This window comes from Thermobia domestica, chromosome 9, assembly GCF_964235325.1.
Source record: "Thermobia domestica chromosome 9, izTheDome1.hap1.1, whole genome shotgun sequence".
In the NCBI taxonomy this organism is placed as follows: Eukaryota; Metazoa; Arthropoda; class Insecta; order Zygentoma; family Lepismatidae; genus Thermobia; species Thermobia domestica.
Genome location: NC_137462.1, coordinates 36,692,708 through 36,706,110, shown reverse-complemented (window position 1 = coordinate 36,706,110; position 13,403 = coordinate 36,692,708). Strand labels below are relative to the sequence as shown.

The window sequence follows — 13,403 nt, the reverse complement described above, 5'->3', positions numbered from 1 at the left end:
TTGATAATAATTATACTGTCTATGAAAAATACTTGAAGAATGTACTCGAAACTACACATCGGATTTGGCTCGCCTCGACTCAAAACTCAACCCCAATTCGAGTCGAGTTCTCGGGTCGAGTTCAAAGATATCTGTTTCTAGTCGAATCGAGTTTCAAAGAAAACTCGCTCGTGTCCATCCCTACGAGTAACGCAGTATGGTATTTTATCAATGTTACATTATATGAAAATGTTCATATATCAAGTAAAAATTTGTCCTTGCATTTACATAAATCGATTCAGAACGCGCAGTAATAATAATAATAATAATAATAATAATAATAATAATAATAATAATAATAATAATAGCGGTAGTAATAGTAGTACGTAAAATTGAAGTTATAATTTTTTCACGTTTTTAAAGTTTCGGACCTAAAAGTAACGCGTTAGTAACGCGTTACTTTCGAAGTAAAGTAACAGTTACTTTTTTGATTCAAGTAACGTGTTACTAACGCGTTACATTTTAAGAGAAAGTAAAGTAACTTGTAACGCGTTACATTTTTACAAGTAACTTACCCAACACTGAATTAATTGAGCTCTGAATGTATACGTTCACAATTATCGGTGTGATTGTTGGACACCCATTTTAAATTATTTACAAATTATTATTATTATTATTATTATTATTATTATTATTATTATTATTATTATTATTATTATTATTATTATTATTATTATTATTATTATTATTATTTTGAAAATATAATTTTAAGGTCAAGGAAATTGGCTCTATTGTTTTTATTTATTTAAAAGAAAATATTTAAGTTTTACGTTCGACGATTTTGCCGGCTAGGATAAACGAGACGGTGATGAGAAACTAATGAAATGGTGGAATGAAGAAAGAGAGAGGAAACGAGAGAACTCCGAGAAAACCCACGCACACGGTGTTTGTCCATGACAAAGTTCACTTGACAAGAGCTTGGATCGAATAAAGGACTGTTAATTTATTTATTATTTTATATTTTACTTTTAGTACACTTTTGAATAAAAACGAGCCATTTAATTTTTAAAAAGTACCTTCTTATTATGGTAAGTAATGGAAAATCAATTACATGTCTGAACAAGTTCACTTGTTGAAAAATTGAAAAGAAAGTATTCACTTTTGTAAAGTGTTGTTTCTTTTCAATATCATAGGGGGGCGTGACAAAAAACTTGTCGTCGATAAGTGATGGTTGTTAAGGTTCCCACAGTAAATTAGTTACCTATATGTTACCATGGTAATGCATGCAGCCCGCTTTGCCTTGTGGGTAACTATGATCGTTAAAATTGCTTGGCGACAGTCAACATGTGAGACTGAAGGAGCGAACAACTGAAATTTTGCTCTGGAAGATTAGGGTGAGTGTTGATAACTTCCTTACATTTTTATTTCTTTGAGTTATGTTCGCAGGGAATTATTGATTAATTTGGATGTAGTTGAGAGTTGTTTAAACGAAGGAACGCGAGACACAAACACGCTCGTCTTGCAAATGCTGTGCCTGGATATTCAGTGTCAATGTACTTGTAGGGTATACAGCGTTACCCACGAGGCAAGAGGTGTATTTTCAAATCCGGGACGAGACGATAAATTTCAACACTTTCTAATTCAAATCTTAGTTCTCAAACACTGTTTTACTGCTACAAGATTCATAGTTTAAAGACAATAAACTGATAAATAGATTGTGTGAACATAAGGAAGAGGATTTATCAACGTTATAAGATATACAAGTCATTAGACCATATACTCCAATAAAAATATTGTTTAAATGTTATGTCACACCCTTTGTGGACTTCGTGGACTCCTTGTGACACGGAATGCAGGCCGGTAGCCAGTCCAAAAATGTAGGCGGGACCCGGCTGAAGTAAGGGGGCACGATCCAACCTTATTATAGTTCATCACCATATTATAGTTCATTTGCAAGCCTATCGTGAAAATTTTAGGGGGGACCAGCCCCCTAGACCCCCCTGGATACGGGCCTGGTGGAATAATTCGGACTTTTAGATGGAATTAACAAGAAAACCAGGGTATAAATTTTACAAAACGAGGACGAGCAAAATTTCGAAACGAGTTGAAAAAAATCCTAAAATTGAAACGAGATTGAAAAAACATTCTGAGTATCAAAACGAGATGAGAAAAAAGTATTCGCGAATCGTTATGAGACAAGAAATCGAAAAGAGTAAACGAGACGAGACGAGAAAACTTATTTCTCGTCTCGTCTTGTCTCGTGGGCCGTATACTAATGCTTTGAGTCGTCTTAAACGGTAAAGTGTTCGTGAGTCAGTACCGGCGAAACCATAGGGGCACAAGGGGCATCTTTCTCCGCTGGAGAAACTCCCGTAGCAGCGCCGTAACTTAGATTTTTTCCGGTGGGAGGCAAGCATTAATACTTGGGCCCCTTAGAATAAGTTGTTTTGGGCTCTCCCGTAAAATTAGAAAATAGGCCTCTTCTTGCCATCTTTCTCTTATTCTTTATGGACCCTCCGGCACTCTCCTGTGCCCTTTCCATACGTGACAAATTAATTAAGGGCACACTATTGACAAATCTCAAAGCCATACGAATTTTATTTCTGGGTCCACGACTTATTTCTGCTTTTTATCTTTTGTTTGCTGTTTTGTTTATGTAATGTTTCTGATGCTTCATTTATAACTTTATGTTCGTATCGTATATGGAGTAAGAAAATTTGGTCTTAAAGTGCCCCCCCTCGAACAGCGGGGAGCTTCCCTGGCTCAGTTGTCTCTTACCCCAAGTTACGGCCATGTCCCTCAGGGATCATAAGAGGTTTGTTGTAAATGAATAAATAAAATTTTAAATGTAAGGGAAATAAGCTAAACATTCTATACAAAAATTATCACTTTGCATTATGCTGTCATATGGTACTAATCACGCGTCAGAAAAACTCTGCGTATCATTATTTTTTTTTTATTTTTATTTTTATTTTTTAATCTTTTCCAGTTTCAAGCAACTGTTTAATTTGAAATCCCGTGGCAGAACTTTACATAGCTAATACCAGGTTATTTTGTATTTTTTAAAACCATACTGAAAAGAAGCAGTATGTTAGATTTTGAAAGCAATCAGAAGTAAAATCTCTCATTCTTCTTTCTCCATCAAACTTCGTCTACCAAGTACTGTTTTATTCAGTTTGCCCTGTAATCCAATTATTAAGTATTCCCAACTCCAGAAATCCCTGGAATCTCCGATTACAACTAGTATTTACACAGTTGCGTCATCGAAAATTTCGTTTAGGGTATTTAAACCTTGAAGACAATTGAGAAATGTATTTGTGTTACTAAACTTTTTAGAACAATCAATTAAATATTCGTTATTCTTATAATTATCCACACTATTTTTCAGTGTTAATCACTAAAGAAGACAAGGCAGACGTTTCGAAATGAGATACGAACAGAAACAAATATGCTTTTCGAGATGAAGCATCACTTCGCATATTTCCGAGACGAGACATCACTTTCACATTTTATCGAGACGAGATAACCCCAAATCTCATCTGTTGAGGAACATTACTGTTGTTCGTTATTTGAAGATGAATAATAGTAATTAGAATTGTTATCGAATACTTATAATAATCAGAACTATTCTTTATTAAATGAAGAATTACTTGGCTTATTCGAATAATAATCAACGCCATTGCTTGTTGTTCGAAGAATCAATTCACTTATTCGACACAGGCCGGTAACCAGCCCAAAAATGTAGGCGGGGGAGGCGGTAGAAGTTCGGGGTGCCTGATCCAACCATATTATAGTTCATTTGGAAGCCTACTGTGAAAATTTTAGGGGAGACAAAAAAATTTAGGGGGGTCCGGCCCCCCTAGACCCCCCTGAATAGAGGCCTGATTCGACATGAAATGAAATCTTTCGGTTTAACTCAGCGATTTAACTTCCCACGATTATGGCCTTTATACTAAGGGAGACGGATAAATAAGACAAGTTAATGATGGTGGAAGAAATTGTAGAATGATAATGTGGAAGGAAGCCGGAGTACCCCGAGGAAACCCACGGACACGATATTGACCACTACAAACTTATCTGGACAAGGTTCAAATCAAGGACCCCACGCTGCCATTACCTTGCTTATTCGAACAGTTATCAGCACTATTGTTTGTTATTCAAATAATTAATTCGTTTATTTGAATATATATACTCATTATTATTTATTATTCGAAAAATTACTTAGGATATTCGAATTATTATCTACAGTATTGATTATTATTCGCGGATGCAAATATTGAAGTTTCATTAAAATCAGCATCAATCACCTGACTACCTTTTCTTGTTAACTTTTTCGAATAATTATCGGAGGCTGCGCATAATCGTACCCAGGCCGGTATCCAGCCCAAAAATGTTGGGGGGGCGGTAAAAGTTAGGGGGGTTGATTCAACAATATTATAGTTAATCACCATATTACCTATAGGTATAGTTCGTTTGCAAGCCTACCGTGAAAATTTTAGGGGGATCAGCAAAAATTTAGGGCGCCATGCCACCTAGACCCGCTTGGATAGGGCCTGATCGTATCTATTCTAGAAACCGTGTGGGAGCGTTGTTGTCACCGATTTTTAGTCTGCTTTAGTAGAATACCAATATTTTAAATCATGATTTACAGAAAACAACTTTCTGGAAGAAGTACGATTATCAGTGTGATATTGCCATGTAGAGTCATTCATGACGAGTCAGAAACTCAAAATCGACCATCTTTTACTTGTGACAACATTCGTGCATCAAAACATGTATGGCGTAATGTGGGTTGCCTGTGCTGCAGGCAAAACACAGCGTCCTGACTTTGATTTTCCTCATTTCACACCAAGTTGCACTTAAGATATCAAACTATGGTCAAAATATATTATAGGTGAGTTGCTGCTGCTTCTTTGGTGGAAAGTACAAGGTGGTCACTGAAGCATAAAGCAAAAAGATTAGAATTCGAAAATTTTCGACGCGTTTTTCGATAGAAATTTGTAGGACGAAATACCTGTTTCCTGTTTCCTGTAAGGTCCTTCGAGCAAAGTATACTCTTATTTTGTTTCATCATTGTAACTCAAGTCGTTTTCGATATATATATATATATATATATATATATATATATATATATATATATATATATATATATATATATATATATATATATATATATATATATATATATATATAAACATATATATAAACATTTAAAAAAATCAACAATAACTCCAAAATTTGAAGGAATTTGAAGTTGATTTTCTAGCTAAAATTGAGGAGTTCGATGCAATAAGGACGTAAGTCTGAACCATGCAGTTGGAGAAAAACGATGTTGACAATTTAAGTAGTGTTTTTTTTTTTTTTTTTTCCTTACATAAAACAATGTAATATGCAGCATTTTATTCCGATATTGAATTGAAATGTTACCAGGAGGCTAAACAAGCACGGCAAAAGCCACAAATGCGTTTGATGCAAAAAGACCGTAAACTTGCTTACGCCCATGTTACATCAAATCCCTCAATATATTTTTGGATGGTAAATGTTACAGCGGTCTTTTGTGTAAATATCACAGCGAACCATGTAAGCGCCGATTTCTCTGTAAATTTGATTCAGATGCAGACGGCATATATATGAGGATTTTAAAACAAATTGCATTCAAATTATTCAAAATATTGTATATTCACAAATGCAATGAGAAGGCCCACATGAGCTATGGGGGGCCCGGGCCCCCTGTTCCCCCAGGATCGGCACCCCTGCATGTAAGGGCATTTTTCACCCCTTTATTCTTCTATACCCGTTTTGAATTAGGATAAAGGAGTCGTATTTAGCTCATAGGCAGAGTGTTGGATTCATCGTAAAAAGGTCGTAGGTCCGAATGGTGGTTGGGGAGCACTACACTATTTTCTGATTCAAATCTTGAAGGGGAACTTGATTCTATGTTCACTTTTATCTCCTAATTCTTTATTTCAATAATAGTAAAATTTCTTAATATCAATTCAGAAAATACCAAATATAAAGATTCGTGTAAGTTAAAGGTGTGAAGTTTGTCATCTAATCTCCTAACTAAAACCACCCGTTTCATTGTTTTCGAAATTTCCATTCCAACGGTGATGAAAATACCTATATAAAGTTCCTATTAAAAGCAAGTGGTCACACGCTCCAGCGATGCCGAAAATTCCACTTCTAGGAGAGCAATTCGAATAACGTTTCGTCAATATATAAAACTGATATCGACTTGTGTGTATCTTCATCACAGAAAAACGACTGAATCGTTTGAAATGAACTTTTGAACATAGCACTTGGCTCGAGTCGGGTTTATATCATGTCAGGCCCATATCCAAGGGGTCTAAGGAGGCCGGGCCCCCTAAATGTTTACTGGCCCCCTAAAATTTTCATGATAGGCTTGCAAATGAACTATAATATGGTGATGAACTATAATATAGTTAAATCGCCCCCCCCAAACTTCTACCGCCCCCCCTACATTTTTGGGCTGGCTACCGGCCTGTATCATGTCAGTTTCATGAAAATGCTTTTCTTAATGGAAATGGGGAGTTACTATTTATGCTGAAACAGTGTTGCCACAGTCCTAGCTCTGGAGTGGGCTGAAAAATAGTACCAAATTGAAACAAAAAGGACTGAATTCGTTATTTTATACCATTGGGGGTAAAAGTGTCGGGGAACGCGGGGGGACATCGTGTACCCACTTTCAGAAAATATCTGTGGTGTCCCCCACTTTTAAAAAATTACAATGGGCAAAGATAGGCACGGGGGACGGCGTGATGTCATACATCCCCTACTTTTTCAGATCCACTTTTACCCCTGAGTGTAATACATGAAACATGAAAGTGACAAAGGTGAAGTTCTTTAACATCCCCGCCCCCTTTTCCAAGAGTTTAAATCAAAAAAGAATTTTTTATTAAAATAATTTTTAAAAACATCCAAATAGGACGACTAAAATTTCTACCACACTGCTTCTTTCTAGTCTCCGTTATGCGCGGCGCGGATGCGCTCATCTAGTGTCATTTGTTTTCCAGTATAGTTCGAATTACGAATTTTCTACACAAAGTTCGTAGCGTTATGCAATATAACGTCACAGAAATGAATGTTCAACAGCATTTTTTAAAGAGTCCAACACACAATATGAGTAACGTGAGATGTAGGAAAAGTCTTACTGACACTTTTGAAAAGTGACAAGTATTTGTTAAATGGTGCTGAATTGGGTAGAATTGTACCAACTTTCTCACAAAAGGGGCTGAAAATGCCTGCGTGGTACCAACGGGCCGATGAATGACAAAAAGGGCTGAATTTGGTACAATTGTACCAAGTGTGGCAACACTGTGCTGAAACAAAATATCACACGAGCGTCTCAAGTTAGAAAAATGAAATTCGTTACAAAAAACCATTATTTGAAGAAGTGGCCACGTTCTGCAGAGTTTTCGAAAATTCGGCTTCTGAACGGGGTTAGGGGGGCAATTTCTAAAATATTTTAATATCCCATTTTTTATTCATAAAATAAATAAAGTGTGTAAACATTTGAATAGCTTAAAATTAGTTTTTGAACATGGTAGCATTTGAGTCGCCCTCTTTCTTTTGTTTTTATTATCAACGCACCTTGATTGAAAAAAAAATGAGAAGGAAATTAAACTCCCTTGTAGGGAATAACAGCTACATTGTATTAAATGCATTTTTGAACATAATTATCATATGAGTTGAACGCAGGGATATTTATTTTTAACTTTTACTCAAATAAATATCGTAAGGGGAAGGGTTTCCAAGTATACCTCTCAATTTTTTTTCGTATAAACGTTTCTTCCGCTTGCGAAGGACGGTCATTTCAGCTAGTGTCTATAACAATCTACTTCTATAGTGCTGCCAAAATGTCTTGAGCCGTGGCAAATATGCGAACTAAAGCTCACACCCTCGACACACCCACGCGTTGAGCCAATAAGGATTCAGTTGTTGCTAAGCGAGAGATCCTTAGCGAAAGGGAGTGGAATTCCTTCAGCCGATAGCAGCGCTCGGAAGGGAAGACTAGGTGTCAAGTCAATATGGTATATCTTTAGTACTAAGTATCATTAGTTTACGGTTTCTTCTCTAAAGTGCAGACTATTGATAGTTTGAGGGTACGGTGACTCAGTGGTGGAGTGGTTAACTCTGGTATGTGGTGTTTCTGGTTCGATCCCCGGCCATGTCTGTGGCTTTTCTCGGGGTACCCCTGTGTTTCTCCCACATTATTGTTCCACCTATTCTTCCGTCATCATTCACTTGTCTTAATTATCCGTCTCCCTTATTATAAAGGGCGTAATCATGGGACGTTAAACTGAAAGATTTTTTATAATTTTCTTCTTTAAAGCTACTTATAATTATGTCATATATATATCTTATGAGTATACCAAGCGAATAGCTTGGATTTCTAATGACAAAAATGAAATGAATTAAAATTTCTTGCTTTACGTCCCACGATTATGCCTTTTTGGCTAAAGTAGACGGATGATAAATGTAGGAAAGAGAGAGAGAGAAAGAGAGAGAGAGAGAGAGAGAGTATAGAAGAAATAGTGGATTCAGAATATGGGAGGAAACGGAAGAACTTCGAGTAAATCCACGGGTATGGAGAACAAACGAACAAGCTTTTAGCTTTATATATAATATAATATAATATAAACTATTAATTGGATTTAGCTGTTTATAGTTTTGCACTAACCGATACCAATAATTGGCGGTAAATCATAGGAAAACTAAACTGTCAACAGACAGTCGTTAGTATTTCTTGCTAATAGGTAAATACATGAAATCTGACACGCGATCATTACATGTTCTTAAAGTGACACTTAGCAGAACGGTAAAGTATTGAATTCATAACGAAAAAGTTGTTTGTTCAAATCCTGGTTTTCGGGAAACGGTATTTTTTTTTTTTCTGATGTAAATCTTGGAGGGGAAAATGTTCTCTTTATAATGCAATTCTATATGGAGACATTAGGATGCTTGAGAATATTAGTTTAAAAAAATATACTAAAATTAAAAAAAAGAGATTATTATATTGGCAATTTGAATCATATTTGCTGCTCTTTAGGACGTTTTCAAAAGTTGAGATTTTAGATTCCTCTGCTCCCACTTAACCTGCCTTGTAAATCGAGTATAGCTATTTCATAAATCAAATTGATGTTATAGACGTTATGTCTCTTTCTTTGTCTTCTCTTTACCTCGGGGCCGCAGTGGCTCAGTGGTAGCCTTTGGAATTTCAACTGTCTTCAATGTTCCTGTGTTCATGTCCCTGTTGTTTTAGGTTACTGGTGAAGTGAGTTAAACAAGTAAAAAGCGAGTAAAATTAAGAAGAAACTAGTAATAAGTAGAAAACCAGTTAATGAGGCATGTTCGGTGAAGCAGTTAACTTAAAAAAAAAAAAGTAGTAGAGCGTTCACCTCTGGTGCATGGGATCTTTGGTTGGATCCCAGCTCGCGCCAAGTGAGCTTTGAGGTAGAGAAGTACCATGTGCATGGGTTTTCTCGGGATTCTCCCGTTTTCTCCCACTTTCTTCATTCCATCATTTCATTCATTTCTCATGATCACCCCTTTAGCCTAGTCGGCATAATCGTGGGACGTAAAACTTAAAGATTTCATTTCATTTTTGCTCCCTACCTCATCTCTGGAAACGAACGTTCCGACAAATGGTATGGAGAGTCTATTTTCAAAACTAAAACATCCTTTATAAAAATTGTTGCGTGAGTACCTTAGGATTCTGAAACATGTATTTTTGGATAGCGCACAATTAGTTCCTAAGTGAAATCTTGACCTGACTACGGTAGGCCCCAGAGTTTTGGAGCTGTGGACCTTTGAATTTCATTTTTTCATATTTTCGGCAGCCTATAACTCCGAAAGGAAGCATTTGTACACCCAGGTTGGTCTATACTTTTCGTCTTATCTTTGTATCAGGGATCACCTCCGAAACGTTGTCGGTGTGGTTTTGAAACACCCTGTATAGAAACTATAAATTCATAAAATAACCGTACAAACAAAATGAAGAGCGTTTATCAACATTTAAAGATACGCAAGTTATTACACAATATAATTCAATAATAAATATAATTTAAATGTTGTTATGTCACACCTTTTGTGGGCCTCTTATGACATGGAAAGATTCTAATAACTTTCAGATGAAATTAAGAAAATAAATCATTGTATTAATTATGTATATTTTGGAAATCTCTTTACCGCCACGAAACGAGAAAAGTTTTCGAGAATCGAGTCTAGACGAGACAAAATTATTCGAGAATCGAGACGAGACAAGACAGAATTATTCTAGAATCGAGACGAGTCGAGACAGAATTATTCTAGAATCGAGACGAGTCGAGACAGAATTATTCTAGAATCGAGACGAGTCGAGACAGAATTATTCTAGAATCGAGACAGACAAAACAGAATTATTAAAGAATCGAGACGAGACGAGATAAAATTATTCGGGAATCGGAATAAGTTGTGGCAGAATTTTTAAAGAATCGAGACGAGATAGAATTATTCGAGAATCGAGACATGGTGAGACAGAATTATTCGAGAATCGAGACTAGTCGAGACAAAATTATTCTAGAATCGAGACAGACAAAACAGAATTTTCTAGAATGGAGACAGACAAGATAGAATTATTCGAGAATCGAGACGAGATGAGACAGAATTATTCGAGAATCGAGACAAGACAGAATTATTCGAAAATCGAGACTGACGATATAGAATTATTCGAGAATCGAGACAATTATTTGAGAATCGAGACAATTATTTGAGAATCGAGACAGAATTATTCGAGAATTTAGTCGAGACGAGACTTCTACAAAGCTTACGAGATGTCTTGTCTCGACAGCAACACTATTGTGATGGCATCTTGAAAAAAAAACGACTGACTATTTGAAATGAATTTTAGAATGTAGTTATTACCGTAATTAAATTGTGGGTACAAAAAAAGTTTATAATAAATGAAATCTTTCAGTTTCGCATCCTATGAGTATGCTCTTTAGGTTAAGAAAGACGATGATTTAGGCAAGTGAATGATGATGGAAGAATTGGTAGAATGAGAAAGTAAGAGGAAAGAGCAGTACTCTGAGAGAACCCACGGACACGATCTTGTCCACCGCAAGCTTACTTAGCCGGGAATCTAAGCAGGGAGCCTAGGTTCCAAACATAAGCGCTCTACCACTGACCCAGTTGATAATATATATATTTTTATAAAACCAATGCTTAAAAAATCATAATGTAAAGACAGATTTCAGAGCTGAAGCAGCCGTTTACATTCTGGTATTTTTTTTTGTATATTAATATCTTATCTGCTAAAGGGCAAATGGTATCCTGGAACCAATGCAAATAACCTTTAGCTTCTATCTTAATTTGTATGTTATTGTGTGAAGTAATCTTAATTACTAAAATATGAATTTTAATCTTATCATGTTCATAGAACATTCCTTATCGTGTTCAGAGTTAATTTGTTCCCAGGACAAAATCTAAACTCATCACATACTCATCGTTATTTAATGAATTTTAGATTAATCACTAAAAAGAAGGAAATAAAAAGAAAGGATATAAATATTTTTAAAAAGGTCATTCATTTGAGTAATATTTTGTTATAGTTTTTATTTATTTTTTTTTTTACTTGTGTTAATGTCATTGTCCATAAACTTTGGTAAACATTTCTTGTACTTTCATATGTTAGTTTAGTGTAGTGATAGACAAACTACGATCCGCGGACCAGACACGGCCTCCTGAAAAGTTCTATCCGGCCCATGATGTAACTCCTAATGTGACGAGTGAAAATATTATGATTAGAGGTCTGCGCGGATACAAAATATCGCATCCGCATTCGTACCGCATCCGCAGCATCTCTATCCGCATCCGCAGATAAAGAGGTAGCAAATATATAGAACTTACACATTTTAAAATAGTCATGATTTCAAAAATATTTTTAAATACATTTTAAATAGCTATTTCTTGTAGTTTTCTAAATCAAACGAAACAATACATTATATCAGATTCCTTGTGATCAAATACCAACTACGATAGATAAATAATTGCAATATAAACCGTGCAGATATAAATTAGAGATTAATGAACGATCTATGTACTTACCCAAGATTTTCAAATGCAGATATCGGACCAAAATGATGCCACGTAGGTAATATCCCCTCAATCGACTAATTTTAGAGCACGTCACTAAGTTTTTAAACTTCATCATTACTCATAAAAAAGAGGCATTTGTTCAAAACACAAAGGCGTAATAGAAATAATCGTTATTAAGAAATAAAAATTAATCACAGCACCGCAAACACATCCACATATACCGAATTGACACTAGCACCAGTAATTGCACTATTTTAAAAAAAGGAAGTGACGAAAGTAACAACGTAATACAATGCATGCTTTCACGACCAAGCTCCTTCGCGGCTAAGCGGTTAGCGTACGCGCCTTTGGCGTGGGAAACCCGGGTTCAATTCCCGGCGGGAGCTCATGTGGTTCGGATTCCACGTTAATCAATAGGTCCACGTCTCATTTATCCTCGCTGCTGAACGAGACGTTAAACTCAAAATCAACTCAAGCTTTCACGATCACGCTTTTACTGAAACTAGAAGTGAAAATAACTTCGAATACAAATGGGAAGTCTATACGTTTAATTTCGGTAAGAGGCAATAGAAGAAGTTTGTTGAGAATTTACTGCTTTTCTTTGCAGCCCCCACTCATTGCTGGACACATTTAGGGTAAAAGGAACAACGCATTGGTTGTTCTTTCTTTCTTTACCAGAAGCCCAGAACATACATACTAGTGCTGTCGAAATCGGTTTTTGAAGAAACCTAAAACCGGTTTTTGGCATTCTCGGTAAGACCACAAGGTTAACAGGTTCCCAACCAGTGTTGCAACGGCCTGGAAAAAAACGGAAATTTTAGATAAAAAATCAGATTTTTACCGTTTTTTTTTCGAGCTTGAAAAAAAAACGGAAAAATTGAAAAAAAAAGATTTTTTTCGAATATTTTACTACATTATGCTTTTAAAATGAAAACTATTTTCTATGTATTAATTTACAGTTAAGATCGTAGAGTAATTATGTTTCTTGTATTAGAATAGGAAAAAATTATGGCAACAAATATATTTGCACCACTCCTTCAAAGTTAGCACCGTGCTAGAATGGGGTTATGGTTACAAATATCCTAAAGTATAATCGCAGTCAGATTAATTAATATAGACGCATTTAAATTATCTTAAGTAATATAAAGTTACCTTTTATGGCAGGGAAGTGTTAAAATAACAGGGTCAGAATCATTTTAGTTAATAGCAGTATGTTAAAATCAATTATAAACCTACATTTTATGGAGATACGTATCTTCCTTGTGCTGTGTAAAATTTACGGAAATTTTGTACCCATTAGAAAAAATCTTTTGTTCGGAAATATTGGC

General features: G+C 35.6%; 1 protein-coding gene across 1 annotated transcript in view; it reads left to right on the top strand.

Annotated features, from left to right (window-relative positions):
* The first annotated feature begins 1,253 nt into the window (after nt 1-1,253).
* LOC145694564 (uncharacterized) overlaps nt 1,254-13,403 on the top strand; it is an 89,017-nt gene continuing 76,867 nt past the window's right edge. The window contains exon 1 of the mRNA XM_081770897.1: nt 1,254-1,373. The gene's annotated coding sequence lies outside the window, so the exon portion shown is untranslated. The remainder of the gene's footprint in view (nt 1,374-13,403) is intronic.